At 41.8% G+C, this 21,307-nt stretch overlaps 99 pseudogenes; all 99 read left to right on the top strand.

Moving 5' to 3' along the window:
* Positions 1–53: 53 nt before the first annotated feature.
* LOC142709793 (5S ribosomal RNA) lies at positions 54–172 on the top strand (annotated as a pseudogene).
* A 253-nt stretch (positions 173–425) lies between these two features.
* LOC142709707 (5S ribosomal RNA) lies at positions 426–544 on the top strand (annotated as a pseudogene).
* A 67-nt stretch (positions 545–611) lies between these two features.
* LOC142709674 (5S ribosomal RNA) lies at positions 612–730 on the top strand (annotated as a pseudogene).
* Positions 731–797: 67 nt separating this feature from the next.
* LOC142709732 (5S ribosomal RNA) lies at positions 798–916 on the top strand (annotated as a pseudogene).
* A 67-nt stretch (positions 917–983) lies between these two features.
* Positions 984–1,102, top strand: LOC142709859 (5S ribosomal RNA; annotated as a pseudogene).
* Positions 1,103–1,169: 67 nt separating this feature from the next.
* On the top strand, positions 1,170–1,288 carry LOC142709693 (5S ribosomal RNA; annotated as a pseudogene).
* Positions 1,289–1,355: 67 nt separating this feature from the next.
* Positions 1,356–1,474, top strand: LOC142709912 (5S ribosomal RNA; annotated as a pseudogene).
* A 253-nt stretch (positions 1,475–1,727) lies between these two features.
* On the top strand, positions 1,728–1,846 carry LOC142709706 (5S ribosomal RNA; annotated as a pseudogene).
* Positions 1,847–1,913: 67 nt separating this feature from the next.
* On the top strand, positions 1,914–2,032 carry LOC142709831 (5S ribosomal RNA; annotated as a pseudogene).
* A 67-nt stretch (positions 2,033–2,099) lies between these two features.
* LOC142709635 (5S ribosomal RNA) lies at positions 2,100–2,218 on the top strand (annotated as a pseudogene).
* Positions 2,219–2,285: 67 nt separating this feature from the next.
* Positions 2,286–2,404, top strand: LOC142709937 (5S ribosomal RNA; annotated as a pseudogene).
* A 67-nt stretch (positions 2,405–2,471) lies between these two features.
* Positions 2,472–2,590, top strand: LOC142709675 (5S ribosomal RNA; annotated as a pseudogene).
* A 67-nt stretch (positions 2,591–2,657) lies between these two features.
* On the top strand, positions 2,658–2,776 carry LOC142709673 (5S ribosomal RNA; annotated as a pseudogene).
* A 253-nt stretch (positions 2,777–3,029) lies between these two features.
* LOC142709801 (5S ribosomal RNA) lies at positions 3,030–3,148 on the top strand (annotated as a pseudogene).
* Positions 3,149–3,215: 67 nt separating this feature from the next.
* Positions 3,216–3,334, top strand: LOC142709644 (5S ribosomal RNA; annotated as a pseudogene).
* Positions 3,335–3,401: 67 nt separating this feature from the next.
* Positions 3,402–3,520, top strand: LOC142709653 (5S ribosomal RNA; annotated as a pseudogene).
* A 67-nt stretch (positions 3,521–3,587) lies between these two features.
* On the top strand, positions 3,588–3,706 carry LOC142709891 (5S ribosomal RNA; annotated as a pseudogene).
* A 67-nt stretch (positions 3,707–3,773) lies between these two features.
* Positions 3,774–3,892, top strand: LOC142709683 (5S ribosomal RNA; annotated as a pseudogene).
* A 67-nt stretch (positions 3,893–3,959) lies between these two features.
* Positions 3,960–4,078, top strand: LOC142709858 (5S ribosomal RNA; annotated as a pseudogene).
* Positions 4,079–4,145: 67 nt separating this feature from the next.
* LOC142709692 (5S ribosomal RNA) lies at positions 4,146–4,264 on the top strand (annotated as a pseudogene).
* A 67-nt stretch (positions 4,265–4,331) lies between these two features.
* Positions 4,332–4,450, top strand: LOC142709916 (5S ribosomal RNA; annotated as a pseudogene).
* A 67-nt stretch (positions 4,451–4,517) lies between these two features.
* Positions 4,518–4,636, top strand: LOC142709959 (5S ribosomal RNA; annotated as a pseudogene).
* A 67-nt stretch (positions 4,637–4,703) lies between these two features.
* Positions 4,704–4,822, top strand: LOC142709844 (5S ribosomal RNA; annotated as a pseudogene).
* A 67-nt stretch (positions 4,823–4,889) lies between these two features.
* LOC142709819 (5S ribosomal RNA) lies at positions 4,890–5,008 on the top strand (annotated as a pseudogene).
* A 67-nt stretch (positions 5,009–5,075) lies between these two features.
* On the top strand, positions 5,076–5,194 carry LOC142709883 (5S ribosomal RNA; annotated as a pseudogene).
* A 67-nt stretch (positions 5,195–5,261) lies between these two features.
* On the top strand, positions 5,262–5,380 carry LOC142709840 (5S ribosomal RNA; annotated as a pseudogene).
* A 67-nt stretch (positions 5,381–5,447) lies between these two features.
* LOC142709936 (5S ribosomal RNA) lies at positions 5,448–5,566 on the top strand (annotated as a pseudogene).
* Positions 5,567–5,633: 67 nt separating this feature from the next.
* On the top strand, positions 5,634–5,752 carry LOC142709745 (5S ribosomal RNA; annotated as a pseudogene).
* Positions 5,753–5,819: 67 nt separating this feature from the next.
* On the top strand, positions 5,820–5,938 carry LOC142709804 (5S ribosomal RNA; annotated as a pseudogene).
* Positions 5,939–6,005: 67 nt separating this feature from the next.
* Positions 6,006–6,124, top strand: LOC142709857 (5S ribosomal RNA; annotated as a pseudogene).
* A 253-nt stretch (positions 6,125–6,377) lies between these two features.
* LOC142709734 (5S ribosomal RNA) lies at positions 6,378–6,496 on the top strand (annotated as a pseudogene).
* A 67-nt stretch (positions 6,497–6,563) lies between these two features.
* Positions 6,564–6,682, top strand: LOC142709856 (5S ribosomal RNA; annotated as a pseudogene).
* A 67-nt stretch (positions 6,683–6,749) lies between these two features.
* Positions 6,750–6,868, top strand: LOC142709846 (5S ribosomal RNA; annotated as a pseudogene).
* A 67-nt stretch (positions 6,869–6,935) lies between these two features.
* LOC142709666 (5S ribosomal RNA) lies at positions 6,936–7,054 on the top strand (annotated as a pseudogene).
* Positions 7,055–7,121: 67 nt separating this feature from the next.
* On the top strand, positions 7,122–7,240 carry LOC142709889 (5S ribosomal RNA; annotated as a pseudogene).
* Positions 7,241–7,307: 67 nt separating this feature from the next.
* On the top strand, positions 7,308–7,426 carry LOC142709789 (5S ribosomal RNA; annotated as a pseudogene).
* A 67-nt stretch (positions 7,427–7,493) lies between these two features.
* On the top strand, positions 7,494–7,612 carry LOC142709920 (5S ribosomal RNA; annotated as a pseudogene).
* A 67-nt stretch (positions 7,613–7,679) lies between these two features.
* On the top strand, positions 7,680–7,798 carry LOC142709923 (5S ribosomal RNA; annotated as a pseudogene).
* A 67-nt stretch (positions 7,799–7,865) lies between these two features.
* On the top strand, positions 7,866–7,984 carry LOC142709727 (5S ribosomal RNA; annotated as a pseudogene).
* A 67-nt stretch (positions 7,985–8,051) lies between these two features.
* LOC142709853 (5S ribosomal RNA) lies at positions 8,052–8,170 on the top strand (annotated as a pseudogene).
* A 67-nt stretch (positions 8,171–8,237) lies between these two features.
* Positions 8,238–8,356, top strand: LOC142709822 (5S ribosomal RNA; annotated as a pseudogene).
* Positions 8,357–8,423: 67 nt separating this feature from the next.
* Positions 8,424–8,542, top strand: LOC142709902 (5S ribosomal RNA; annotated as a pseudogene).
* Positions 8,543–8,609: 67 nt separating this feature from the next.
* LOC142709924 (5S ribosomal RNA) lies at positions 8,610–8,728 on the top strand (annotated as a pseudogene).
* A 253-nt stretch (positions 8,729–8,981) lies between these two features.
* Positions 8,982–9,100, top strand: LOC142709708 (5S ribosomal RNA; annotated as a pseudogene).
* A 67-nt stretch (positions 9,101–9,167) lies between these two features.
* Positions 9,168–9,286, top strand: LOC142709926 (5S ribosomal RNA; annotated as a pseudogene).
* Positions 9,287–9,353: 67 nt separating this feature from the next.
* Positions 9,354–9,472, top strand: LOC142709863 (5S ribosomal RNA; annotated as a pseudogene).
* Positions 9,473–9,725: 253 nt separating this feature from the next.
* LOC142709670 (5S ribosomal RNA) lies at positions 9,726–9,844 on the top strand (annotated as a pseudogene).
* Positions 9,845–9,911: 67 nt separating this feature from the next.
* On the top strand, positions 9,912–10,030 carry LOC142709748 (5S ribosomal RNA; annotated as a pseudogene).
* Positions 10,031–10,097: 67 nt separating this feature from the next.
* Positions 10,098–10,216, top strand: LOC142709792 (5S ribosomal RNA; annotated as a pseudogene).
* Positions 10,217–10,283: 67 nt separating this feature from the next.
* LOC142709934 (5S ribosomal RNA) lies at positions 10,284–10,402 on the top strand (annotated as a pseudogene).
* Positions 10,403–10,469: 67 nt separating this feature from the next.
* LOC142709659 (5S ribosomal RNA) lies at positions 10,470–10,588 on the top strand (annotated as a pseudogene).
* A 67-nt stretch (positions 10,589–10,655) lies between these two features.
* On the top strand, positions 10,656–10,774 carry LOC142709850 (5S ribosomal RNA; annotated as a pseudogene).
* A 67-nt stretch (positions 10,775–10,841) lies between these two features.
* On the top strand, positions 10,842–10,960 carry LOC142709672 (5S ribosomal RNA; annotated as a pseudogene).
* Positions 10,961–11,027: 67 nt separating this feature from the next.
* Positions 11,028–11,146, top strand: LOC142709749 (5S ribosomal RNA; annotated as a pseudogene).
* Positions 11,147–11,213: 67 nt separating this feature from the next.
* On the top strand, positions 11,214–11,332 carry LOC142709949 (5S ribosomal RNA; annotated as a pseudogene).
* A 67-nt stretch (positions 11,333–11,399) lies between these two features.
* On the top strand, positions 11,400–11,518 carry LOC142709640 (5S ribosomal RNA; annotated as a pseudogene).
* A 67-nt stretch (positions 11,519–11,585) lies between these two features.
* LOC142709668 (5S ribosomal RNA) lies at positions 11,586–11,704 on the top strand (annotated as a pseudogene).
* Positions 11,705–11,771: 67 nt separating this feature from the next.
* LOC142709739 (5S ribosomal RNA) lies at positions 11,772–11,890 on the top strand (annotated as a pseudogene).
* Positions 11,891–11,957: 67 nt separating this feature from the next.
* Positions 11,958–12,076, top strand: LOC142709697 (5S ribosomal RNA; annotated as a pseudogene).
* A 67-nt stretch (positions 12,077–12,143) lies between these two features.
* On the top strand, positions 12,144–12,262 carry LOC142709875 (5S ribosomal RNA; annotated as a pseudogene).
* A 67-nt stretch (positions 12,263–12,329) lies between these two features.
* On the top strand, positions 12,330–12,448 carry LOC142709737 (5S ribosomal RNA; annotated as a pseudogene).
* A 67-nt stretch (positions 12,449–12,515) lies between these two features.
* On the top strand, positions 12,516–12,634 carry LOC142709955 (5S ribosomal RNA; annotated as a pseudogene).
* A 253-nt stretch (positions 12,635–12,887) lies between these two features.
* Positions 12,888–13,006, top strand: LOC142709918 (5S ribosomal RNA; annotated as a pseudogene).
* A 67-nt stretch (positions 13,007–13,073) lies between these two features.
* LOC142709647 (5S ribosomal RNA) lies at positions 13,074–13,192 on the top strand (annotated as a pseudogene).
* A 67-nt stretch (positions 13,193–13,259) lies between these two features.
* LOC142709691 (5S ribosomal RNA) lies at positions 13,260–13,378 on the top strand (annotated as a pseudogene).
* A 67-nt stretch (positions 13,379–13,445) lies between these two features.
* Positions 13,446–13,564, top strand: LOC142709922 (5S ribosomal RNA; annotated as a pseudogene).
* A 253-nt stretch (positions 13,565–13,817) lies between these two features.
* LOC142709852 (5S ribosomal RNA) lies at positions 13,818–13,936 on the top strand (annotated as a pseudogene).
* A 67-nt stretch (positions 13,937–14,003) lies between these two features.
* On the top strand, positions 14,004–14,122 carry LOC142709751 (5S ribosomal RNA; annotated as a pseudogene).
* Positions 14,123–14,189: 67 nt separating this feature from the next.
* Positions 14,190–14,308, top strand: LOC142709904 (5S ribosomal RNA; annotated as a pseudogene).
* A 67-nt stretch (positions 14,309–14,375) lies between these two features.
* On the top strand, positions 14,376–14,494 carry LOC142709933 (5S ribosomal RNA; annotated as a pseudogene).
* Positions 14,495–14,561: 67 nt separating this feature from the next.
* Positions 14,562–14,680, top strand: LOC142709770 (5S ribosomal RNA; annotated as a pseudogene).
* Positions 14,681–14,747: 67 nt separating this feature from the next.
* Positions 14,748–14,865, top strand: LOC142709721 (5S ribosomal RNA; annotated as a pseudogene).
* Positions 14,866–14,932: 67 nt separating this feature from the next.
* On the top strand, positions 14,933–15,051 carry LOC142709690 (5S ribosomal RNA; annotated as a pseudogene).
* A 67-nt stretch (positions 15,052–15,118) lies between these two features.
* On the top strand, positions 15,119–15,237 carry LOC142709842 (5S ribosomal RNA; annotated as a pseudogene).
* Positions 15,238–15,490: 253 nt separating this feature from the next.
* On the top strand, positions 15,491–15,609 carry LOC142709867 (5S ribosomal RNA; annotated as a pseudogene).
* Positions 15,610–15,676: 67 nt separating this feature from the next.
* On the top strand, positions 15,677–15,795 carry LOC142709878 (5S ribosomal RNA; annotated as a pseudogene).
* A 481-nt stretch (positions 15,796–16,276) lies between these two features.
* Positions 16,277–16,395, top strand: LOC142709909 (5S ribosomal RNA; annotated as a pseudogene).
* Positions 16,396–16,462: 67 nt separating this feature from the next.
* LOC142709719 (5S ribosomal RNA) lies at positions 16,463–16,581 on the top strand (annotated as a pseudogene).
* Positions 16,582–16,648: 67 nt separating this feature from the next.
* LOC142709688 (5S ribosomal RNA) lies at positions 16,649–16,767 on the top strand (annotated as a pseudogene).
* Positions 16,768–16,834: 67 nt separating this feature from the next.
* Positions 16,835–16,953, top strand: LOC142709768 (5S ribosomal RNA; annotated as a pseudogene).
* A 67-nt stretch (positions 16,954–17,020) lies between these two features.
* LOC142709655 (5S ribosomal RNA) lies at positions 17,021–17,139 on the top strand (annotated as a pseudogene).
* Positions 17,140–17,206: 67 nt separating this feature from the next.
* LOC142709897 (5S ribosomal RNA) lies at positions 17,207–17,325 on the top strand (annotated as a pseudogene).
* Positions 17,326–17,578: 253 nt separating this feature from the next.
* Positions 17,579–17,697, top strand: LOC142709705 (5S ribosomal RNA; annotated as a pseudogene).
* A 67-nt stretch (positions 17,698–17,764) lies between these two features.
* Positions 17,765–17,883, top strand: LOC142709750 (5S ribosomal RNA; annotated as a pseudogene).
* Positions 17,884–17,950: 67 nt separating this feature from the next.
* Positions 17,951–18,069, top strand: LOC142709903 (5S ribosomal RNA; annotated as a pseudogene).
* A 67-nt stretch (positions 18,070–18,136) lies between these two features.
* On the top strand, positions 18,137–18,255 carry LOC142709931 (5S ribosomal RNA; annotated as a pseudogene).
* A 67-nt stretch (positions 18,256–18,322) lies between these two features.
* LOC142709769 (5S ribosomal RNA) lies at positions 18,323–18,441 on the top strand (annotated as a pseudogene).
* A 67-nt stretch (positions 18,442–18,508) lies between these two features.
* On the top strand, positions 18,509–18,626 carry LOC142709720 (5S ribosomal RNA; annotated as a pseudogene).
* A 67-nt stretch (positions 18,627–18,693) lies between these two features.
* Positions 18,694–18,812, top strand: LOC142709687 (5S ribosomal RNA; annotated as a pseudogene).
* A 67-nt stretch (positions 18,813–18,879) lies between these two features.
* Positions 18,880–18,998, top strand: LOC142709841 (5S ribosomal RNA; annotated as a pseudogene).
* Positions 18,999–19,251: 253 nt separating this feature from the next.
* Positions 19,252–19,370, top strand: LOC142709704 (5S ribosomal RNA; annotated as a pseudogene).
* A 67-nt stretch (positions 19,371–19,437) lies between these two features.
* LOC142709746 (5S ribosomal RNA) lies at positions 19,438–19,556 on the top strand (annotated as a pseudogene).
* A 480-nt stretch (positions 19,557–20,036) lies between these two features.
* Positions 20,037–20,155, top strand: LOC142709885 (5S ribosomal RNA; annotated as a pseudogene).
* A 67-nt stretch (positions 20,156–20,222) lies between these two features.
* On the top strand, positions 20,223–20,341 carry LOC142709718 (5S ribosomal RNA; annotated as a pseudogene).
* A 67-nt stretch (positions 20,342–20,408) lies between these two features.
* On the top strand, positions 20,409–20,527 carry LOC142709676 (5S ribosomal RNA; annotated as a pseudogene).
* A 67-nt stretch (positions 20,528–20,594) lies between these two features.
* On the top strand, positions 20,595–20,713 carry LOC142709767 (5S ribosomal RNA; annotated as a pseudogene).
* A 67-nt stretch (positions 20,714–20,780) lies between these two features.
* LOC142709654 (5S ribosomal RNA) lies at positions 20,781–20,899 on the top strand (annotated as a pseudogene).
* Positions 20,900–20,966: 67 nt separating this feature from the next.
* LOC142709669 (5S ribosomal RNA) lies at positions 20,967–21,085 on the top strand (annotated as a pseudogene).
* A 67-nt stretch (positions 21,086–21,152) lies between these two features.
* LOC142709701 (5S ribosomal RNA) lies at positions 21,153–21,271 on the top strand (annotated as a pseudogene).
* Positions 21,272–21,307: the final 36 nt, after the last annotated feature.

Raw genomic sequence — 21,307 nt, 5'->3', positions numbered from 1 at the left:
TTAGATTTTGTTTCACAATAGATTAAATAGGACTATGGATTAAGGCTTTTAATGTCAATGGCCATTCTAAGCTGAGTGTGCCTGCTCTCGTCAGATCGCAGAAGTTACACAGCTTAAGGCCTCGCTAGTACCAGTGTGGGAGACTGTCTGTGAATCCGTGGTGCGGTTGACTTCTTATTATGTCGTTTAGATTTTGTTTCACAATCGATTAAAAAGGACTATGGATTAAAGCATTTAATGTCAAAGGCCATTCTAAGCTGAATGTGCCTGCTCTCGTTAGATCGCAGAAATTACATAGCTTAACGCCTCGCTAGTACCAGTGTGGGAGACTGTCTGGGAATCCGTGGTGCGGTTGACTTTTTATTATGTCGTTTAGATTTTGTTTCACAATAGATTAAATAGGACTATGGATTAATGCATTTACCGTCAATGGCCATTCTAAGCTGAATGTGCCTGCTCTCGTCAGATCGCAGAAGTTACACAGCTTAAGGCCTCGCTAGTACCAGTGTGGGAGACTGTCTGGGAATCCGTGGTGCGGTTGAATTTTTATTATGTCGTTTAGATTTTGTTTCACAATCGATTAAAAAGGACTATGGATTAAAGCATTTAATGTCAATGGCCATTCTAAGCTGAATGCCCCTGCTCTCGTCAGATCGCAGAAGTTACACAGCCTAAGGCCTCGCTAGTACCAGTGTGGGAGACTGTCTGGGAATCCGTGGTGCGGTTGACTTTTTATTATGTTGTTTCGATTTTGTTTCACAATCGATTAAAAAGGACTATGGATTAAAGCATTTAATGTCAATTGCCATTCTAAGCTGAATGTCCCTGCTCTCGTCAGATCGCAGAAGTTACACAGCTTAAGGCCTCACTAGTACCAGTGTGGGAGACTGTCTGGGAATCCGTGGTGCGGTTTACTTTTTATTATGTCGTTTAGATTTTGTTTCACAATCGATTAAAAAGGACTATGGATTAAAGCATTTAATGTCAATGGCCATTCTAAGCTGAATGTGCCTGCTCTCGTTAGATCGCAGAAGTTACACAGCTTAACGCCTCGCTAGTACCAGTGTGGGAGACTGTCTGGGAATCCGTGGTGCGGTTGACTTTTTAATATGTCGTTTAGATTTTGTTTCACAATAGATTAAATAGGACTATGAATTAAAGCATTTAACGTCAATGGCCATTCTAAGCTGAATGTGCCTGCTCTCGTCAGATTGCAGAAGTTACACAGCTTAAGGCCTCGCTAGTACCAGTGTGGGAGACTGTCTGGGAATCCGTGGTGCGGTTGACTTTTTATTATGTTGTTTAGATTTTGTTTCACAATAGATTAAATAGGACTATGGATTAAGGCTTTTAATGTCAATGGCCATTCTAAGCTGAGTGTGCCTGCTCTCGTCAGATCGCAGAAGTTACACAGCTTAAGGCCTCGCTAGTACCAGTGTGGGAGACTGTCTGTGAATCCGTGGTGCGGTTGAGTTCTTATAATGTCGTTTAGATTTTGTTTCACAATCGATTAAAAGGGACTATGGATTAAAGCATTTAATGTCAAAGGCCATTCTAAGCTGAATGTGCCTGCTCTCGTTAGATCGCAGAAATTACATAGCTTAACGCCTCGCTAGTACCAGTGTGGGAGACTGTCTGGGAATCCGTGGTGTGGTTGACTTTTTATTATGTCGTTTAGATTTTGTTTCACAATAGATTAAATAGGACTATGGATTAAAACATTTACCGTCAATGGCCATTCTAAGCTGAATGTGCCTGCTCTCGTCAGATCGCAGAAGTTACACAGCTTAAGGCCTCGCTAGTACCAGTGTGGGAGACTGTCTGGGAATCCGTGGTGCGGTTGAATTTTTATTATGTCGTTTAGATTTTGTTTCACAATCGATTAAAAAGGACTATGGATTAAAGCATTTAATGTCAATGGCCATTCTAAGCTGAATGCCCCCGCTCTCGTCAGATCGCAGAAGTTACACAGCCTAAGGCCTCGCTAGTACCAGTGTGGGAGACTGTCTGGGAATCCGTGGTGCGGTTGACTTTTTATTATGTTGTTTCGATTTTGTTTCACAATCGATTAAAAAGGACTATGGATTAAAGCATTTAATGTCAATTGCCATTCTAAGCTGAATGTCCCTGCTCTCGTCAGATCGCAGAAGTTACACAGCTTAAGGCCTCACTAGTACCAGTGTGGGAGACTGTCTGGGAATCCGTGGTGCGGTTGACTTTTTATTATGTCGTTTAGATTTTGTTTCACAATCGATTAAAAAGGACTATGGATTAAAGCATTTAATGTCAATGGCCATTCTAAGCTGAATGTGCCTGCTCTCGTCAGATCGCAGAAGTTACACAGCTTAAGGCCTCGCTAGTACCAGTGTGGGAGACTGTCTGGGAATCCGTGGTGCGGTTGACTTTTTATTATGTCGTTTAGATTTTGTTTCACAATAGATTAAATAGGACTATGGATTATAACATTTAACGTCAATGGCCATTCTAAGCTGAATGTGCCTGCTCTCGTCAGAACGCAGAAGTTACACAGCTTAAGGCCTCGCTAGTACCAGTGTGGGAGACTGTCTGGGAATCCGTGGTGCGCTTGACTTTTTATTATGTTGTTTAGATTTTGTTTCACAATAGATTAAATAGGACTATGGATTAAGGCTTTCAATGTCAATGGCCATTCTAAGCTGAGTGCGCCTGCTCTCGTCAGATCGCAGAAGTTACACAGCTTAAGGCCTCGCTAGTACCAGTGTGGGTGACTGTCTGTGAATCCGTGGTGCGGTTGACTTCTTATTATGTCGTTTAGATTTTGTTTCACAATCGATTAAAAAGGACTATGGATTAAAGCATTTAATGTCAATGGCCATTCTAAGCTGAATGTGCCTGCTCTCGTTAGATCGCAGAAGTTACATAGCTTAACGCCTCGCTAGTACCAGTGTGGGAGACTGTCTGGGAATCCGTGATGCGGTTGACTTTTTATTATGTCGTTTATATTTTGTTTCACAATAGATTAAATAGGACTATGGATTAAAGCATTTAACGTCAATGGCCATTCTAAGCTGAATGTGCCTGCTCTCGTCAGATCGCAGAAGTTACACAGCTTAAGGCCTCGCTAGTACCAGTGTGGGAGACTGTCTGGGAATCCGTGGTGTGGTTGAATTTTTATCATGTCGTTTAGATTTTGTTTCACAATCGATTAAAAAGGACTATGGATTAAAGCATTTAGTGTCAATGGCCATTCTAAGCTGAATGTCCCTGCTCTCGTCAGATCGCAGAAGTTACACAGCTTAAGGCCTCGCTAGTACCAGTGTGGGAGACTGTCTGGGAATCCGTGGTGCGGTTGACTGTTTATTATGTCGTTTAGATTTTGTTTCACAATAGATTAAATAGGACTATGGATTAAAGCATTTAACGTCAATGGCCATTCTAAGCTGAATGTGCCTGCTCTCGTCAGAACGCAGAAGTTACACAGCTTAAGGCCTCGCTAGTACTAGTGTGGGAGACTGTCTGGGAATCCGTGGTGCAGTTGAATTTTTATTATGTCGTTTAGATTTTGTTTCACAATCGATTAAAAAGGACTATGGATTAAAGCATTTAATGTCAATGGCCATTCTAAGCTGAATGAGCCTGCTCTCGTCAGATCGCAGAAGTTACACAACTTAAGGCCTCGCTAGTACGAGTGTGGGAGACTGTCTGGGAATCCGTGGTGCGGTTGACTTTTTATTATGTTGTTTAGATTTTGTTTCACAATAGATTAAATAGGACTATGGATTAAGGCTTTTAATGTCAATGGCCATTCTAAGCTGAATGTGCCTGCTCTCGTCAGATCGCAGAAGTTACACAGCTTAAGGCCTCGCTAGTACCAGTGTGGGAGACTGTCTGGGAATCCGTGGTGCGGTTTACTTTTTATTATGTCGTTTAGATTTTGTTTCACAATCGATTAAAAAGGACTATGGATTAAAGCATTTAATGTCAATGGCCATTCTAAGCTGAATGTGCCTGCTCTCGTTAGATCGCAGAAGTTACACAGCTTAACGCCTCGCTAGTACCAGTGTGGGAGACTGTCTGGGAATCCGTGGTGCGGTTGACTTTTTATTATGTCGTTTAGATTTTGTTTCACAATAGATTAAATAGGACTATGGATTAAAGCATTTAACGTCAATGGCCATTCTAAGCTGAATGTGCCTGCTCTCGTCAGATTGCAGAAGTTACACAGCTTAAGGCCTCGCTAGTACCAGTGTGGGAGACTGTCTGGGAATCCGTGGTGCGGTTGACTTTTTATTATGTTGTTTAGATTTTGTTTCACAATAGATTAAATAGGACTATGGATTAAAGCATTTAATGTCAATGGCCATTCTAAGCTGAATGTGCCTGCTCTCGTTAGATCGCAGAAATTACATAGCTTAACGCCTCGCTAGTACCAGTGTGGGAGACTGTCTGGGAATCCGTGGTGCGGTTGACTTTTTATTATGTCGTTTAGATTTTGTTTCACAATAGATTAAATAGGACTATGGATTAAAGCATTTACCGTCAATTGCCATTCTAAGCTGAATGTCCCTGCTCTCGTCAGATCGCAGAAGTTACACAGCTTAAGGCCTCACTAGTACCAGTGTGGGAGACTGTCTGGGAATCCGTGGTGCGGTTGACTTTTTATTATATCGTTTAGATTTTGTTTCACAATAGATTAAATAGGACTATGGATTAAAGCATTTACTGTCAATGGCCATTCTAAGCTGAATGTGCCTGCTCTCGTCAGATCGCAGAAGTTACACAGCTTAAGGCCTCGCTAGTACCCGTGTGGGAGACTGTCTGGGAATCTGTGGTGCGGTTGAATTTTTATTATATCGTTTAGATTTTGTTTCACAATCGATTAAAAAGGACTATGGATTAAAGCATTTAATGTCAATGGCCATTCTAAGCTGAATGCCCCTGCTCTCGTCAGATCGCAGAAGTTACACAGCCTAAGGCCTCGCTAGTACCAGTGTGGGAGACTGTCTGGGAATCCGTGGTGCGGTTGAATTTTTATTATGTTGTTTCGATTTTGTTTCACAATCGATTAAAAAGGACTATGGATTAAAGCATTTAATGTCAATTGCCATTCTAAGCTGAATGTCCCTGCTCTCGTCATATCGCAGAAGTTACACAGCTTAAGGCCTCACTAGTACCAGTGTGGGAGACTGTCTGGGAATCCGTGGTGCGGTTGACTTTTTATTATATCGTTTAGATTTTGTTTCACAATCGATTAAAAAGGACTATGGATTAAAGCATTTAATGTCAATGGCCATTCTAAGCTGAATGTGCCTGCTCTCGTCAGATCGCAGAAGTTACACAACTTAAGGCCTCGCTAGTACGAGTGTGGGAGACTGTCTGGGAATCCGTGGTGCGGTTGACTTCTTATTATGTTGTTTAGATTTTGTTTCACAATAGATTATATAGGACTATGGATTAAGGCTTTTAATGTCAATGGCCATTCTAAGCTGAATGTGCCTGCTCTCGTCAGATCGCAGAAGTTACACAGCTTAAGGCCTCGCTAGTACCAGTGTGGGAGACTGTCTGGGAATCCGTGGTGCGGTTGACTTTTTATTATGTCGTTTAGATTTTGTTTCACAATCGATTAAAAAGGACTATGGATTAAAGCATTTAATGTCAATGGCCATTCTAAGCTGAATGTGCCTGCTCTCGTCAGATCGCAGAAGTTACACAGCTTAAGCCCTCGCTAGTACCAGTGTGGGAGACTGTCTGGGAATCCGTGGTGCGGTTGACTTTTTATTATGTTGTTTAGATTTTGTTTCACAATAGATTATATAGGACTATGGATTAAGGCTTTTAATGTTAATGGCCATTCAAAGCTGAATGTGCCTGCTCTCGTCAGATCGCAGAAGTTACACAGCTTAAGGCCTCGCTAGTACCAGTGTGGGAGACTGTCTGGGAATCCGTGGTGCGGTTGACTTTTTATTATGTCGTTTAGATTTTGTTTCACAATCGATTAAAAAGGACTATGGATTAAAGCATTTAATGTCAATGGCCATTCTAAGCTGAATGTGCCTGCTCTCGTTAGATCGCAGAAGTTACACAGCTTAACGCCTCGCTAGTACCAGTGTGGGAGACTGTCTGGGAATCCGTGGTGCGGTTGACTTTTTATTATGTCGTTTAGATTTTGTTTCACAATAGATTAAATAGGACTATGGATTAAAGGATTTAATGTCAATGGCCATTCTAAGCTGAATGTGCCTGCTCTCGTCAGGTCGCAGAAGTTACACAGCTTAAGGTCTCGCTAGTACCAGTGTGGGAGACTGTCTGGGAATCCATGGTACGGTTGACTTTTTATTATGTCGTTTAGATTTTGTTTCACAATAGATTAAATAGGACTATGGATTAAAGCATTTACTGTCAATGGCCATTCTAAGCTGAATGTGCCTGCTCTCGTCAGATCGCAGAAGTTACACAGCTTAAGGCCTCGCTAGTACCCGTGTGGGAGACTGTCTGGGAATCCGTGGTACGGTTGACTTTTTATTATGTCGTTTAGATTTTGTTTCACAATCGATTAAAAAGGACTATGGATTAAAGCATTTAATGTCAATGGCCATTCTAAGCTGAATGTGCCTGCTCTCGTTAGATCGCAGAAGTTACACAGCTTAACGCCTCGCTAGTACCAGTGTGGGAGACTGTCTGGGAATCCGTGGTGCGGTTGACTTTTTATTATGTCGTTTAGATTTTGTTTCACAATAGATTAAATAGGACTATGGATTAAAGGATTTAATGTCAATGGCCATTCTAAGCTGAATGTGCCTGCTCTCGTCAGATCGCAGAAGTTACACAGCTTAAGGCCTCGCTAGTACCAGTGTGGGAGACTGTCTGGGAATCCATGGTACGGTTGACTTTTTATTATGTCGTTTAGATTTTGTTTCACAATCGATTAAAAAGGACTATGGATTAAAGCATTTAATGTCAATGGCCATTCTAAGCTGAATGTGCCTGCTCTCGTCAGATCGCAGAATTTACACAGCTTAAGGCCTCGCTAGTACCAGTGTGGGAGACTGTCTGGGAATCCGTGGTGCGGTTGACTTTTTATTAAGTCGTTTAGATTTTGTTTCACAATAGATTAAATAGGACTATGGATTAAAGCATTTAACGTCAATGGCCATTCTAAGCTGAATGTGCCTGCTCTCGTCAGATCGCAGAAGTTACACAGCTTAAGGACTCGCTAGTACCAGTGTGGGAGACTGTCTGGGAATCCGTGGTGCGGTTGCCTTTTTATTATGTCGTTTAGATTTTGTTTCACAATCGATTAAAAAGGACTATGGATTAAAGCATTTAATGTCAATGGCCATTCAAAGCTGAATGTCCCTGCTCTCGTCAGATCGCAGAAGTTACACAGCTTAAGGCCTCGCTAGTACCAGCGTGGGAGACTGTCTGGGAATCCGTGGTGCGGTTGACTTTTTATTATGTCGTTTAGATTTTGTTTCACAATCGATTAAAAAGTACTATGGATTAAAGCATTTAATGTCAATGGCCATTCTAAGCTGAATGTGCCTGCTCTGGTCAGAACGCAGAAGTTACACAGCTTAAGGCCTCGCTAGTACCAGTGTGGGAGACTGTCTGGGAATCAGTGGTGCGGTTGAATTTTTATTGTGTCGTTTAGATTTTGTTTCACAATCGATTAAAAAGGACTATGGATTAAAGCCTTTAATGTCAATGGCCATTCTAAGCTGAATGTCCCTGCTCTTGTTAGATCGCAGAAGTTACACAGCTTAAGGCCTCGCTAGTACCAGTGTGGGAGACTGTCTGGGAATCCGTGGTGCGCTTGACTTTTTATTATGTCGTTTAGATTTTGTTTCACAATAGATTAAATAGGACTATGGATTAAGGCTTTTAATGTTAATGGCCATTCTAAGCTGAATGTGCCTGCTCTCGTCAGATCGCAGAAGTTACACAGCTTAAGGCTTCGCTAGTACCAAAGTGGGAGACTGTCTGGGAATCCGTGGTGCGGTTGACTTTTTATTATGTCGTTTAGATTTTGTTTCACAATCGATTAAAAAGGACTATGGATTAAAGCATTTAATGTCAATGGCCATTCTAAGCTGAATGTGCCTGCTCTCGTTAGATCGCAGAAGTTACACAGCTTAACGCCTCGCTAGTACCAGTGTGGGAGACTGTCTGGGAATCCGTGGTGCGGTTGACTTTTTATTAAGTCGTTTAGATTTTGTTTCACAATAGATTAAATAGGACTATGGATTAAAGCATTTAACGTCAATGGCCATTCTAAGCTGAATGTGCCTGCTCTCGTCAGATCGCAGAAGTTACACAGCTTAAGGACTCGCTAGTACCAGTGTGGGAGACTGTCTGGGAATCCGTGGTGCAGTTGACTTTTTATTATGTCGTTTAGATTTTGTTTCACAATCGATTAAAAAGGACTATGGATTAAAGCATTTAATGTCAATGGCCATTCTAAGCTGAATGTGCCTGCTCTCGTCAGATCGCTGAAGTTACACAGCTTAAGGCCTCGCTAGTACCAGTGTGGGAGACTGTCTGGAAATCCGTGGTGTGGTTGACTTTTGATTATGTCGTTTAGATTTTGTTTCACAATAGATTAAATAGGACTATGGATTAAAGCATTTAACGTCAATGGCCATTCTATGCTGAATGTGCCTGCTCTGGTCAGAACGCAGAAGTTACACAGCTTAAGGCCTCGCTAGTACCAGTGTGGGAGACTGTCTGGGAATCCGTGGTGCGGTTGAATTTTTATTGTGTCGTTTAGATTTTGTTTCACAATCGATTAAAAAGGACTATGGATTAAAGCCTTTAATGTCAATGGCCATTCTAAGCTGAATGTCCCTGCTCTTGTTAGATCGCAGAAGTTACACAGCTTAACGCCTCGCTAGTACCAGTGTGGGAGACTGTCTGGGAATCCGTGGTGCGGTTGCCTTTTTATTATGTCGTTTAGATTTTGTTTCACAATAGATTAAATAGGACTATGGATTAAGGCTTTTAATGTTAAGGGCCATTCTAAGCTGAATGTGCCTGCTCTCGTCAGATCGCAGAAGTTACACAGCTTAAGGCCTCGCTAGTACCAGTGTGGGAGACTGTCTGGGAATCCGTGGTGCGGTTGACTTTTTATTATGTCGTTTAGATTTTGTTTCACAATCGATTAAAAAGGACTATGGATTAAAGCATTTAATGTCAATGGCCATTCTAAGCTGAATGTGCCTGCTCTCGTTAGATCGCTGAAGTTACACAGCTTAACGCCTCGCTAGTACCAGTGTGGGAGACTGTCTGGGAATCCGTGGTGCGGTTGACTTTTTATTATGTCGTTTAGATTTTGTTTCACAATAGATTAAATAGGACTATGGATTAAAGCATTTAATGTCAATGGCCATTCTAAGCTGAATGTCCCTGCTCTCGTCAGATCGCAGAAGTTACACAGCTTAAGGCCTCGCTAGTACCAGTGTGGGAGACTGTCTGGGAATCCGTGGTGCGGTTGCATTTTTATTGTGTCGTTTAGATTTTGTTTCACAATCGATTAAAAAGGACTATGGATTAAAGCCTTTAATGTCAATGGCCATTCTAAGCTGAATGTCCCTGCTCTTGTTAGATCGCAGAAGTTACACAGCTTAACGCCTCGCTAGTACCAGTGTGGGAGACTGTCTGGGAATCCGTGGTGCAGTTGACTTTTTATTATGTCGTTTAGATTTTGTTTCACAATAGATTAAATAGGACTATGGATTAAAGCATTTATCGTCAATGGCCATTCTAAGCTGAATGTGCCTGCTCTCGTCAGATCGCAGAAGTTACACAGCTTAAGGCCTCGCTAGTACCAGTGTGGGAGACTGTCTGGGAATCCGTGGTGCGGTTGCCTTTTTATTATGTTGTTTAGCTTTTGTTTCACAATAGATTAAATAGGACTATGGATTAAAGCATTTAACGGCAATGGCCATTCTAAGCTGAATGTGCATGCTCTCGTCAGATCGCAGAAGTTACACAGCTTAAGGCCTCGCTAGTACCAGTGTGGGAGACTGTCTGGGAATCCGTGGTGCGGTTGCCTTTTTATTATGTCGTTTAGATTTTGTTTCACAATCGATTAAAAAGGACTATGAATTAAAGCATTTAATGTCAATGGCCATTCTAAGCTGAATGTGCCTGCTCTCGTCAGATCGCAGAAGTTACACAGCTTATGGCCTCGCTAGTACCAGTGTGGGAGACTGTCTGGGAATCCGTGGTGTGGTTGACTTTTTATTATGTCGTTTAGATTTTGTTTCACAATCGATTAAAAAGGACTATGGATTAAAGCATTTAATGTCAATGGCCATTCTAAGCTGAATGTGCCTGCTCTCGTCAGATCGCAGAAGTTACACAGCTTAAGGCCTCGCTAGTACCAGTGTGGGAGACTGTCTGGGAATCCGTGGTGCGGTTGACTTTTTATTATGTCGTTTAGATATGGTTTCACAATAGATTAACTAGGACTATGGATTAAAGCATTTAATGTCAATGGCCATTCTAAGCTGAATGTGCCTGCTTTCGTCAGATCGCAGAAGTTACACAGCTTAAGGCCTCGCTAGTACTAGTGTGGGAGACTGTCTGGGAATCCGAGGTGCGGTTGACTTTTTATTATGTCGTTTAGATTTTGTTTCACAATAGATTAAATAGGACTATGGATTAAAACATTTAACGTCAATGGCCATTCTAAGCTGAATGTGCCTGCTCTGGTCAGAACGCAGAAGTTACACAGCTTAAGGCCTCGCTAGTACCAGTGTGGGAGACTGTCTGGGAATCCGTGGTGCGGTTGAATTTTTATTATGTCGTTTAGATTTTGTTTCACAATCGATTAAAAAGGACTATGGATTAAAGCATTTAATGTCAATGGCCATTCTAAGCTGAAGGTCCCTGCTCTCGTCAGATCGCAGAAGTTACACAGCTTAAGGCCTCGCTAGTACCAGTGTGGGAGACTGTCTGGGAATCCGTGGTGCGGTTGACTTTTTACTATGTTGTTTAGATTTTGTTTCACAATAGATTAAATAGGACTATGGATTAAGGCTTTTAATGTCAATGGCCATTCTAAGCTGAATGTGCCTGCTCTCGTCAGATCGCAGAAGTTACACAGCTTAAGGCCTCGCTAGTACCAGTGTGGGAGACTGTCTGGGAATCCGTGGTGCGGTTGACTTTTTATTATGTCGTTTAGATTTTGTTTCACAATCGATTAAAAAGGACTATGGATTAAAGCATTTAATGTCAATGGCCATTCTAAGCTGAATATGCCTGCTCTCGTCAGATCGCAGAAGTTACACAGCTTAAGGCCTCGCTAGTACCAGTGTGGGAGACTGTCTGGGAATCCGTGGTGCGGTTGACTTTTTATTATGTCGTTTAGATTTTGTTTCACAATAGATTAAATAGGACTATGGATTAATGCATTTAACGTCAATGGCCATTCTAAGCTGAATGTGCCTGCTCTCGTCAGAACGCAGAAGTTACACAGCTTAAGGCCTCGCTAGTACCAGTGTGGGAGACTGTCTGGGAATCCGTGGTGCGGTTGACTTTTTATTATGTCGTTTAGATTTTGTTTCACAATCGATTAAAAAGGACTATGGATTAAAGCATTTAATGTCAATGGCCATTCTAAGCCGAATGTGCCTGCTCTCGTCAGATCGCAGAAGTTACACAGCTTAAGGCCTCGCTAGTACCAGTGTGGGAGACTGTCTGGGAATACGTGGTGCGGTTGACTTTTTACTATGTTGTTTAGATTTTGTTTCACAATAGATTAAATAGGACTATGGATTAAGGCTTTTAATGTCAATGGCCATTCTAAGCTGAATGTGCCTGCTCTCGTCAGATCACAGAAGTTACACAGCTTAAGGCCTCGCTAGTACCTGTGTGGGAGACTGTCTGGGAATCCGTGGTGCGGTTGACTTTTTATTATGTCGTTTAGATTTTGTTTCACAATCGATTAAAAAGGACTATGGATTAAAGCATTTAATGTCAATGGCCATTCTAAGCTGAATGTGCCTGCTCTCGTCAGATCGCAGAAGTTACACAGCTTAAGGCCTCGCTAGTACCAGTGTGGGAGACTGTCTGGGAATCCGTGGTGCGGTTGAATTTTTATTATGTCGTTTAGATTTTGTTTCACAATCGATTAAAAAGGACTATGGATTAAAGCATTTAATGTCAATCACCATTCTAAGCTGAATGTCCCTGCTCTCGTCAGATCGCAGAAGTTACACAGCTTAAGGACTCGCTAGTACCAGTGTGGGAGACTGTCTGGGAATCCGTGGTGCGGTTGACTTTTTATTATGTCGTTTAGATTTTGTTTCACAATCGATTAAAAAGGACTATGGATTAAAGCATTTAATGTCAATGGCCATTCTAAGCTGAATGTGCCTGCTCTCGTCAGATCGCAGAAGTTACACAGCTTAAGGCCTCGCTAGTACCAGTGTGGGAGACTGTCTGGGAATCCGTGGTGCGGTTGACTTTTTATTATGTCGTTTAGATTTTGTTTCACAATCGATTAAAAAGGACTATGGATTAAAGCATTTAATGTCAATGGCCATTCTAAGCTGAATGTACCTGCTCTCGTCAGATCGCAGAAGTTACACAGCTCAAGGCCTCGCTAGTACCAGTGTGGGAGACTGTCTGGGAATCCGTGGTGCGGTAGACTTTTTATTATGTCGTTTAGATTTTGTTTCACAATCGATTAAAAAGGACTATGGATTAAAGCATTTAATGTCAATGGCAATTCTAAGCTGAATGTGCCTGCTCTTGTTAGATCGCAGAAGTTACACAGCTTAAGGCCTCGCTAGTACCAGTGTGGGAGACTGTCTGGGAATCTGTGGTGCAGTTGAATTTTTATTATGTCGTTTAGATTTTGTTTCACAATCGATTAAAAAGGACTATGGATTAAAGCATTTAATGGCAATGGCCATTCTAAGCTGAATGTCCCTGATCTCGTCAGATCGCAGAAGTTACACAGCTTAAGGCCTTGCTAGTACCAGTGTGGGAGACTGTCTGGGAATCCGTGGTGCGGTTGACTTTTTATTATGTTGTTTAGATTTTGTTTCACAATCGATTAAAAAGGACTATGGATTAAAGCATTTAATGTCAATGGCCATTCTAAGCTGAATGTGCCTGCTCTCGTCAGACCGCAGAAGTTACACAGCTTAAGGCCTCGCTAGTACCAGTGTGGGAGACTGTCTGGGAATCCGTGGTGCGGTTGACTTTTTATTATGTCGTTTAGATTTTGTTTCACAATCGATTAAAAAGGACTATGGATTAAAGCATTTAATGTCAATGGCCATTCTAAGCTGAATGTGCCTGCTCTCGTCAGATCGCAGAAGTTACACAGCTTAAGGCTTTGCTAGTACCAGTGTGGGAGACTGTCTGGGAATACGTGGTGCGGTTGACTTTTTATTATGTTGTTTAGATTTTGTTTCACAATAAATTAAATAGGACTATGGATTAAGGCTTTTAATGTCAATGGCCATTCTAAGCTGAATGTGCCTGCTCTCGTCAGATCGCAGAAGTTACACAGCTTAAGGCCTCGCTAGTACCAGTGTGGGAGACTGTCTGGGAATCCGTGGTGCGGTTGACTTTTTATTATGTCGTTTAGATTTTGTTTCACAATCGATTAAAAAGGACTATGGATTAAAGCATTTAATGTCAATGGCCATTCTAAGCTGAATGTGCAAGCTCTCGTTAGGTTGCAGAAGTTACACAGCTTAACGCCTCGCTAGTACCAGTGTGGGAGACTGTCTGGGAATCCGTGGTGCGGTTGACTTCTTATTATGTCGTTTACATTTTGTTTCACAATAGATTAAATAGGACTATGGAGTAAAGCATTTAACGTCAATGGCCATTCTAAGCTGAATGTGCCTGCTCTCGTCAGTTCGCAGAAGTTACACAGCTTAAGGCCTCGCTAGTACCAGTGTGGGAGACTGTCTGGGAATCCGTGGTGCGGTTGAATTTTTATTATGTCGTTTCGATTTTGTTTCACAATCGATTAAAAAGGACTATGGATTAAAGCATTTGATGTCAATGGCCATTCTAAGCTGAATGTCCCTGCTCTCGTCAGATCGCAGAAATTACACAGCTTAAGTCCTCGCTAGTACCAGTGTGGGAGACTGTCTGGGAATCCGTGGTGCGGTTGACTTTTTATTATGTTGTTTAGATTTTGTTTCACAATCGATTAAAAAGGACTATGGATTAAAGCGTTTAATGTCTATGGCCATTCTAAGCTGAATGTGCCTGCTCTCGTCAGATCGCAGAAGTTACACAGCTTAAGGCCTCGCTAGTACAAGTGTGGGAGACTGTCTGGGAATCCGTGGTGCGGCTGACTGTTTATTATGTCGTTTAGATTTTGTTTCACAATAGATTAAATAGGACTATGGATTAAAGCATTTAACGTCAATGGCCATTCTAAGCTCAATGTGCCTGCTCTCGTCAGAACGCAGCAGTTACACAGCTTAAGGCCTCGCTAGTACCAGTGTGGGAGACTGTCTTGGAATCCGTGGTGCGGTTGAATTTTTATTATGTCGTTTAGATTTTGTTTCACAATCGATTAAAAAGGACTATGGATTAAAGTATTTAATGTCAATGGACATTCTAAGCTGAATGTCCCTGCTCTCGTCAGATCGCAGAAGTTACACAGCTTAAGGCCTCGCTAGTACTAGTGTGGGAGACTGTCTGGGAATCCGTGGTGCGGTTGACTTTTTATTATGTTGTTTAGATTTTGTTTCACAATAGATTAAATAGGACTATGGATTAAGGCTTTTAATGTCAATGGCCATTCTAAGCTGAATGTACCTGCTCTCATTAGATCGCAGAAGTTACACAGCTTAAGGCCTCGCTAGTACCAGTGTGGAGACTGTCTGGGAATCCGTGGTGCAGTTGACTTTTTATTATGTCGTTTAGATTTTGTTTCACAATCGATTAAAAAGGACTATGGATTAAAGCATTTAATGTCAATGGCCATTCTAAGCTGAATGTCCCTGCTCTCGTCAGATCGCAGAAGTTACACAGCTTAAGGCCTCGCTAGTACCAGTGTGGGAGACTGTCTGGGAATCCGTGGTGTGGTTGACTTTTTATTATGTTGTTTAGATTTTGTTTCACAATAGATTAAATAGGACTATGGATTAAGGCTTTTAATGTCAATGGCCATTCTAAGCTGAATGTACCTGCTCTCGTCAGATCGCAGAAGTTACACAGCTAAAGGCCTCGCTAGTACCAGTGTGGGAAACTGTCTGGGAATCCGTGGTGGGGTTGACTTTTTATTATGTCGTTTAGATTTTGTTTCACAATCGATTAAAAAGGACTATGGATTAAAGCATTTAATGTCAATGGCAATTCTAAGCTGAATGTGCCTGCTCTCGTTAGATCGCAGAAGTTACACAGCTTAACGCCTCACTAGTACCAGTGTGGGAGACTGTCTGGGAATCCGTGGTGTGGTTGACTTTTTATTATGTCGTTAAGATTTAGTTTCACAATAGATTAAATAGGACTATGGATTAAAGCATTTAACGTCAAAGGCCATTCTAAGCTGAATGTGCCTGCTCTCGTCAGATCGCAGAAGTTACACAGCTTAAGGCCTCGCTAGTACCAGTGTGGGAGACTGTCTGGGAATCCGTGGTGCGGTTGAATTTTTATTATGTCGTTTAGATTTTGTTTCACAATCGATTAAAAAGGACTATGGATTAAAGCATTTAATGTCAATGGCCATTCTAAGCTGAATGTCCCTGCTCTCGTCAGATTGCAGAAGTTACACAGCTTAAGGCCTCGCTAGTACCAGTGTGGGAGACTGTCTGGGAATCCGTGGTGCGGTTAACTTTTTATTATGTCGTTTAGATTTTGTTTCACAATCGATTAAAAAGGACTATGGATTAAGGGTATGTTCACACGTAGTCAACCAAAACGTCTGAAAATCCAGAGCTGTTTTCAAGGGAAAACAGACCCTGCTTTTCAGACGTTTTTTACCAACTCGCATTTTTACCAACTCATTTTTTTACCAACTCGTTTTTGGAGCTGTTTTCATTGGAGTCTATGAGAAAACAGCTCCAAAAACGTCTGAAAGAAGTGTCCTGCACTTCTTTTGACGAGGCTGTATTTTTACGAGTCGTCATTTGACAGCTGTCAAACGACGACGCGTAAATAACAGGTCGTCTGCACAGTACGTCGGCAAACCCATTCAAATGAATGGGCAGATGTTTGCCGACGTATTGTAGCCATATTTTCAGACGTAAAACGAGGCATAATACGCCTCGTATACGTCTGAAATTTGGCCGTGTGAACATACCCTAAAGCATTTATTGTCAATGGCCATTCTAAGCTGAATGTGCCTGCTCTCGTCAGATCGCAGAAGTTACACAGCTTAAGGCCTCGCTAGTACCAGTGTGGGAGACTGTCTGGGAATCCGTGGTGCGGTTGACTTTTTATTATGTCGTTTAGATTTTGTTTCACAATCAATTAAAAAGGACTATGGATTAAAGCATTTAATGTCAATGGCCATTCTAAGCTGAATGTGCCTGCTCTCGTCAGATCGCAGAAGTTACACAGTTTAAGGCCTTGCTAGTACCAGTGTGGGAGACTGTCTGGGAATCCGTGGTGCGGTTGACTTTTTATTATGTCGTTTAGATTTTGTTTCACAATAGATTAAATAGGACTATGGATTAAAGCATTTAACGTCAATGGCCATTCTAAGCTGAATGTGCCTGCTCTCGTCAGAACGCAGAAGTTACACAGCTTAAGGCCTCGCTAGTACCAGTGTGGGAGACTGTCTGGGAATCCGTGGTGCGGTTGACTTTTTATTATGTTGTTTAGATTTTGTTTCACAATAGATTAAATAGGACTATGGATTAAGGCTTTTAATGTCAATGGCCATTCTAAACTGAATGTGCCTGCTCTCGTCAGATCGCAGAAGTTACACAGCTTAAGGCCTCGCTAGTACCAGTGTGGGAGACTGTCTGGGAATCTGTGGTGCGGTTGACTTTTTATTATGTTGTTTAGATTTTGTTTTACAATAGATTAAATAGGACTATGGATTAAAGCATTTAACGTCAATGGCCATTCTAAGCTGAATGTGCCTGCTCTCGTCAGAACGCAGAAGTTACACAGCTTAAGGCCTCGCTAGTACCAGTGTGGGAGACTGTCTGGGAATCCGTGGTGCGTTTGACTTTTTATTATGTTGTTTAGATTTTGTTTCACAATAAATTAAATAGGACTATGGATTAAGGCTTTTAATGTCAATGGCCATTCTAAGCTGAATGTGCCTGCTCTCGTCAGATCGCAGAAGTTACACAGCTTAAGGCCTCGCTAGTACCAGTGTGGGAGACTGTCTGGGAATCCGTGGTGCGGTTGACTTTTTATTATGTCGTTTAGATTTTGTTTCACAATCGATTAAAAAGGACTATGGATTAAAGCATTTAATGTCAATGGCCATTCTAAGCTGAATGTGCAAGCTCTCGTTAGGTTGCAGAAGTTACACAGCTTAACGCCTCGCTAGTACCAGTGTGGGAGACTGTCTGGGAATCCGTGGTGCGGTTGACTTCTTATTATGTCGTTTACATTTTGTTTCACAATAGATTAAATAGGACTATGGAGTAAAGCATTTAACGTCAATGGCCATTCTAAGCTGAATGTGCCTGCTCTCGTCAGATCGCAGAAGTTACACAGCTTAAGGCCTCGCTAGTACCAGTGTGGGAGACTGTCTGGGAATCCGTGGTGCGGTTGAATTTTTATTATGTCGTTTCGATTTTGTTTCACAATCGATTAAAAAGGACTATGGATTAAAGCATTTGATGTCAATGGCCATTCTAAGCTGAATGTCCCTGCTCTCGTCAGATCGCAGAAATTACACAGCTTAAGTCCTCGCTAGTACCAGTGTGGGAGACTGTCTGGGAATCCGTGGTGCGGTTGACTTTTTATTATGTTGTTTAGATTTTGTTTCACAATCGATTAAAAAGGACTATGGATTAAAGCGTTTAATGTCTATGGCCATTCTAAGCTGAATGTGCCTGCTCTCGTCAGATCGCAGAAGTTACACAGCTTAAGGCCTCGCTAGTACAAGTGTGGGAGACTGTCTGGGAATCCGTGGTGCGGCTGACTGTTTATTATGTCGTTTAGATTTTGTTTCACAATAGATTAAATAGGACTATGGATTAAAGCATTTAACGTCAATGGCCATTCTAAGCTCAATGTGCCTGCTCTCGTCAGAACGCAGCAGTTACACAGCTTAAGGCCTCGCTAGTACCAGTGTGGGAGACTGTCTTGGAATCCGTGGTGCGGTTGAATTTTTATTATGTCGTTTAGATTTTGTTTCACAATCGATTAAAAAGGACTATGGATTAAAGTATTTAATGTCAATGGACATTCTAAGCTGAATGTCCCTGCTCTCGTCAGATCGCAGAAGTTACACAGCTTAAGGCCTCGCTAGTACTAGTGTGGGAGACTGTCTGGGAATCCGTGGTGCGGTTGACTTTTTATTATGTTGTTTAGATTTTGTTTCACAATAGATTAAATAGGACTATGGATTAAGGCTTTTAATGTCAATGGCCATTCTAAGCTGAATGTACCTGCTCTCATTAGATCGCAGAAGTTACACAGCTTAAGGCCTCGCTAGTACCAGTGTGGAGACTGTCTGGGAATCCGTGGTGCAGTTGACTTTTTATTATGTCGTTTAGATTTTGTTTCACAATCGATTAAAAAGGACTATGGATTAAAGCATTTAATGTCAATGGCCATTCTAAGCTGAATGTCCCTGCTCTCGTCAGATCGCAGAAGTTACACAGCTTAAGGCCTCGCTAGTACCAGTGTGGGAGACTGTCTGGGAATCCGTGGTGTGGTTGACTTTTTATTATGTTGTTTAGATTTTGTTTCACAATAGATTAAATAGGACTATGGATTAAGGCTTTTAATGTCAATGGCCATTCTAAGCTGAATGTACCTGCTCTCGTCAGATCGCAGAAGTTACACAGCTAAAGGCCTCGCTAGTACCAGTGTGGGAAACTGTCTGGGAATCCGTGGTGGGGTTGACTTTTTATTATGTCGTTTAGATTTTGTTTCACAATCGATTAAAAAGGACTATGGATTAAAGCATTTAATGTCAATGGCAATTCTAAGCTGAATGTGCCTGCTCTCGTTAGATCGCAGAAGTTACACAGCTTAACGCCTCACTAGTACCAGTGTGGGAGACTGTCTGGGAATCCGTGGTGTGGTTGACTTTTTATTATGTCGTTAAGATTTAGTTTCACAATAGATTAAATAGGACTATGGATTAAAGCATTTAACGTCAATGGCCATTCTAAGCTGAATGTGCCTGCTCTCGTCAGATCGCAGAAGTTACACAGCTTAAGGCCTCGCTAGTACCAGTGTGGGAGACTGTCTGGGAATCCGTGGTGCGGTTGAATTTTTATTATGTCGTTTAGATTTTGTTTCACAATCGATTAAAAAGGACTATGGATTAAAGCATTTAATGTCAATGGCCATTCTAAGCTGAATGTCCCTGCTCTCGTCAGATCGCAGAAGTTACACAGCTTAAGGCCTCGCTAGTACCAGTGTGGGAGACTGTCTGGGAATCCGTGGTGCGGTTAACTTTTTATTATGTCGTTTAGATTTTGTTTCACAATCGATTAAAAAGGACTATGGATTAAGGGTATGTTCACACGTAGTCAACCAAAACGTCTGAAAATCCAGAGCTGTTTTCAAGGGAAAACAGACCCTGCTTTTCAGACGTTTTTTACCAACTCGCATTTTACCAACTCATTTTTTTACCAACTCGTTTTTGGAGCTGTTTTCATTGGAGTCTATGAGAAAACAGCTCCAAAAACGTCTGAAAGAAGTGTCCTGCACTTCTTTTGACGAGGCTGTATTTTTACGAGTCGTCATTTGACAGCTGTCAAACGACGACGCGTAAATAACAGGTCGTCTGCACAGTACGTCGGCAAACCCATTCAAATGAATGGGCAGATGTTTGCCGACGTATTGTAGCCATATTTTCAGACGTAAAACGAGGCATAATACGCCTCGTATACGTCTGAAATTTGGCCGTGTGAACATACCCTAAAGCATTTATTGTCAATGGCCATTCTAAGCTGAATGTGCCTGCTCTCGTCAGATCGCAGAAGTTACACAGCTTAAGGCCTCGCTAGTACCAGTGTGGGAGACTGTCTGGGAATCCGTGGTGCGGTTGACTTTTTATTATGTCGTTTAGATTTTGTTTCACAATCAATTAAAAAGGACTATGGATTAAAGCATTTAATGTCAATGGCCATTCTAAGCTGAATGTGCCTGCTCTCGTCAGATCGCAGAAGTTACACAGTTTAAGGCCTTGCTAGTACCAGTGTGGGAGACTGTCTGGGAATCCGTGGTGCGGTTGACTTTTTATTATGTCGTTTAGATTTTGTTTCACAATAGATTAAATAGGACTATGGATTAAAGCATTTAACGTCAATGGCCATTCTAAGCTGAATGTGCCTGCTCTCGTCAGAACGCAGAAGTTACACAGCTTAAGGCCTCGCTAGTACCAGTGTGGGAGACTGTCTGGGAATCCGTGGTGCGGTTGACTTTTTATTATGTTGTTTAGATTTTGTTTCACAATAGATTAAATAGGACTATGGATTAAGGCTTTTAATGTCAATGGCCATTCTAAACTGAATGTGCCTGCTCTCGTCAGATCGCAGAAGTTACACAGCTTAAGGCCTCGCTAGTACCAGTGTGGGAGACTGTCTGGGAATCTGTGGTGCGGTTGACTTTTTATTATGTTGTTTAGATTTTGTTTTACAATAGATTAAATAGGACTATGGATTAAAGCATTTAACGTCAATGGCCATTCTAAGCTGAATGTGCCTGCTCTCGTCAGAACGCAGAAGTTACACAGCTTAAGGCCTCGCTAGTACCAGTGTGGGAGACTGTCTGGGAATCCGTGGTGCGTTTGACTTTTTATTATGTCGTTTAGATTTTGTTTCACAATCGATTAAAAAGAACTATGGATTAAAGCATTTAATGTCAATGGCCATTCTAAGCCGAATGTGCCTGCTCTCGTCAGATCGCAGAAGTTACACAGCTTAAGGCCTCGCTAGTACCAGTGTGGGAGACTGTCTGGGAATACGTGGTGCGGTTGACTTTTTACTATGTTGTTTAGATTTTGTTTCACAATAGATTAAATAGGACTATGGATTAAGGCTTTTAATGTCAATGGCCATTCTAAGCTGAATGTGCCTGCTCTCGTCAGATCGCAGAAGTTACACAGCTTAAGGCCTCGCTAGTACTAGTGTGGGAGACTGTCTGGGAATCCGTGGTGCGGTTGACTTTTTATTATGTCGTTTAGATTTTGTTTCACAATCGA

Source organism: Rhinoderma darwinii, unplaced genomic scaffold, assembly GCF_050947455.1.
Source record: "Rhinoderma darwinii isolate aRhiDar2 unplaced genomic scaffold, aRhiDar2.hap1 Scaffold_4177, whole genome shotgun sequence".
NCBI lineage: Eukaryota > Metazoa > Chordata > Amphibia > Anura > Rhinodermatidae > Rhinoderma > Rhinoderma darwinii.
Note: the sequence above shows the minus strand (reverse complement) of the source record. Positions and strands in the feature narration are given on the sequence as shown.